This window comes from Anomalospiza imberbis, assembly GCF_031753505.1.
Source record: "Anomalospiza imberbis isolate Cuckoo-Finch-1a 21T00152 chromosome W unlocalized genomic scaffold, ASM3175350v1 scaffold_31, whole genome shotgun sequence".
Classification (NCBI taxonomy): domain Eukaryota; kingdom Metazoa; phylum Chordata; class Aves; order Passeriformes; family Viduidae; genus Anomalospiza; species Anomalospiza imberbis.
Window position 1 is genome coordinate 396,102 of NW_027099315.1, and position 3,744 is coordinate 399,845.

At 43.9% G+C, this 3,744-nt stretch overlaps 1 long non-coding RNA gene across 1 annotated transcript; it reads right to left on the bottom strand.

The window, feature by feature from the left end:
- Positions 1–1,340: 1,340 nt before the first annotated feature.
- LOC137465607 (uncharacterized) lies at positions 1,341–3,522 on the bottom strand. Its single transcript, XR_010994720.1, has 2 exons — positions 1,843–3,522; positions 1,341–1,471 (listed from the first exon to the last, which is right to left on the bottom strand). It is a non-coding gene; the product is annotated as an uncharacterized lncRNA (long non-coding RNA).
- Positions 3,523–3,744: the final 222 nt, after the last annotated feature.

Sequence of the window (3,744 nt, forward strand, 5' to 3'; positions counted from 1 at the left end):
TTTTCAATTTCTCTCAGTTGTTTATTCAGGGCTTCCATATACTTATGTAGGGTTTCCTCCCCTACTTGTGTCAGTGTGGTTCCTTCTTGAACCGCATATGGTCTCCCATATAATATTTCAAAGGGGCTCAATTTTTCTTTTGTCCTTGGTTTTGTCCGAATTCGCAATAATGCTAATGGGAGAGCTTGGGGCCAAGGTAGGTTTGCTTCTTGTTCCAGTCTCACAATTTGTTGTTTGATCAAATTATTCATCTTTTCTACTTGGCCACTCGATTGGGGATGATATGGGGTATGCAGCTCCCAGTCTATCCCCAGGTGGTGGCTAACTTGTTGCACAATTTTGGAAATAAAATGTGGCCCTCTGTCTGAGGATATGGTGGCTGGAACTCCGAACCTTGGTATTATTTCTTGCAACAGTGCTTTGGTTACTTCTCATGCTTTGGCTGTCCTAGTAGGAAAAGCTTCTGGCCAACCTGAAAAGGTATCAGTCAGTACCAGGAGGTAACGATATCCCCCCTTCCTGGGTAATTCTGTGAAATCGATTTGCTACTGCTGCCCAGGTCCACAACCTTTCCCCAATTTGTCCAACTTTAGGTTTTGGGATGTTTTTAGGATTAGTTCGGAGGCAAAGGCTACACTGACAAGTTACCTGTATTACTGTGCCCTGTAGTTTCCTAGCTATAATTTTTCCTTTTAGATGGTTATACAGGGCATCTACTCCCCAATGTGTTTTTTCATGTTCCTTTTGCACTAATGACCACAACAAATAGGAAGGCACTACAAGTCTCCTTTCTTCTGTTACAGCTCATCTTTCTTCATTATAATTTGCTTTTTCTGCCTTAATAAGTTTCTTATCGTTTTTATTATACACTGGCTTACCTTCAATAGAGATCTTTCCATCTGGGATCAATGTTGCCTCCACTGTTTCCTCAAATACCTCACCTTTGGCTGCGTCTTTTGCCTCTCTGTCTGCCAGCATGTTCCCTTCTTCTAATTCAGAGCTCACTTTTTGGTGTGCCTTAATATGCATGATGGCTACTTTCTCAGGTAGTTGTACTGCATCTAGTAGTCTCAGTATCTCTTGTGCATGTTTAATATTCTTCCTTTGCGAATTCAACAGTCCTCTCTCTCTCCAAATGGCTCCATGTGCATGAACCACCCCAAATGCATACCTTGAGTCCGTATAGATGTTAATCTCTTTTCCTTTTGCCAGCTCTAAGGCTCGAGTTAAGGCGATTATTTCAGCCTTCTGTGCAGAGGTGTTTGCTGGTAAGGGTCCAGACTCTATTACCTCTCTGCTTGTGGTAACCGCATATCCAGCGTGCCTTTTTCCACTGATGGCATAGCTGCTTCCATCAGTAAACCAGGTCTCAGCACCTTCGAGTGGGATGTCCTTCAGATCCGGGTGGCTGGAGTAGATGGCTTCAATGGTCTCCAGACAGTCATGGATCACTGGTTCTCCCATACTCCCGCTGAGAAAGGAAGCCGGATTCACAATGTTAGTTACCACAATTTCAACATCATCTTGTTCTACTAGTATAGCTTGGTACTTCAGAAACCTCTGTGGAGAGAGCCAATGTCCCCCTTTTGCCTCAAGGACTGCAGACACTGTGTGGGATACTAGCACAGTCATTTTCTGGCCCAGGGTGAATTTGCGAGCTTCCTAGATGTTCACTGCTACTGCTGCAACAGCTCTGAGACATCCTGGCCATCCTTTAGCTGCTGTGTCCAGCTGTTTGGAGAGATAAGCCACTGCTCTCCGGTACGGGCCTAAGTTCTGTGCCAATATTCCCAAGGCAATCCCTTGTTTTTCATGGGAAAACAGGAAAAATGGTTTACTCACGTCTGGAAGGCCTAAAGCCGGAGCTGACATGAGGGCCTTCTTTAGCTGGTCAAAGGCTTGAGTTGCTTCTTTTGTCCATTGGAGATCTCTGCTCCCTTCCGTGATCAGGGCATATAAAGGTTTAACAAGTAACTCATAGTTATAAATCTATAGTTTGCACCACCCTGTCATGCCTAAAAAGGTTCTCAGTTCTTTCACTGTCTGAGGTCTCTGGGTCTGACATATTGCTTCTTTGCGATCCTGCCCCAGAGTCCTTTGTCCAGCACTCACTTCATAACCCAGGTAAATGACTGTTTGCCTCACGATCTGGGCTTTCTTCTGGGATACTCGATACCCCTGCAGGCCCAAAAAGTTTAGGAGGCTTACTGTCCAATCCACGCATGTTTCTTGGGTCTGGGTGGCTATCAGGAGGTCATCCATGTACTGGAGCAACTGCCCTTCTCCTGGTGGAGGTTCCCAAGACTCTAAATCCTTGGCAAGCTGTTCCCCAAATATAGTAGGGGAGTTCTTGTACCCCTGTGGTAATACACACCATGTGAGCTGGCTCCTTCGTCCAGTTTTGGGGTTCTCCCATTCGAATGCAAAAATTTTCTGGCTGGCTTCGTGGAGAGGGAGGCAAAAGAAAGCATTCTTCAAATCTAAAATGGTAAACCAGGTTAGTTCAGGTGTTAAACGAGTTAACAAGGTATAAGGGTTAGCTACTACTGGATACAAGTCTTCAGTTACTTTGTTAACAGCCCTTAGATCTTGTACTAACCTGTATGATCCATCAGGCTTCTTTACTGGTAAAATGGGAGTATTAAAATCAGATTGACACTCTTTTAACAAACCTATTTGCAAGAAGTTTTCTATGATTGGGCTAATCCCTTCTCCGTCTTCTTTCTTCAGGGGGTATTGTTTAACCCTTACTGGTCGTTCCCCTTCTTTGAGCTTGATTTGGATAGGTAACGCATTCTTTGCCCTCCCTGGTATATTAGAAGCCCATACCCCAGGGAATACCTGATCCATTATTTTCTTGAAGTTTTTCTCTTCTTCACTTAGAGTTTCAATTTCCTTGATTATTAACATTAGACTTAACAACTCCACGTATTGTTGGTCCTTTACCTCCAAGCTAATTTCCCCATTTTTAAATATTATTTTTGCATCCAGCTGCTCTAGCAGATCCCTGCCCAAAAGTGCAGATGAAGCATTAGGCATATATAAAAATCGGTGAATCCCCCATTGCTTTCCCAACTTATACTTTAATGGTTTGCAAAAATATGCCCTTTCAGATTGACCAGTAGCCCCCTTTACCATAACATAATCATTTGTTAGAGGTATTAGGGCCTTATTCAACACCGAAAATGTTGCCCCTGTGTCCACTAAAAATTCCACTTTCTTTTCTTTGTTCCCTAGTTTAACTATAACCAGAGGGTCCCCTAGGGTAGGGCCCTCTGGTCCTCCTCAGTCCTCCTTTGCATGAGCAACCACCCTTTCTCTTCCCTGATCGCTTTTTCTCTGTTCATCACCCCTTCTTCATTCTGGGCACTGGTTTTTCCAGTGTCCAAATTTCTTGCAAAATGCACATTGATCTTTTCCCAGTCGGGGTGGTCCCTGTCTTGGCGGGTCTTGCTCACGTTTCTCTTTTTCTCCCTCCCTTACTACTGTTACTAATTTTTTCACCCCTTGCTTATATCTTTCCTCCCGATTACTAAAGACTCTCCATGCTTCATCCAATAGAGTCTCTAAGTTTCGGCTATTTGGGCCCCGGATCGTCTGAAGCTTCTGCCTAATATCTCTTGTGGATTGTCCTAAAAATGAATTTATTAGTTGTTGTATTCCTTCATCCGATCCAGGGTCCAGGGTGGTATATCGCCGCATCGTGTCCCGTAGGTGATCTAAAAATTCAGAAGGTGTTTGAGA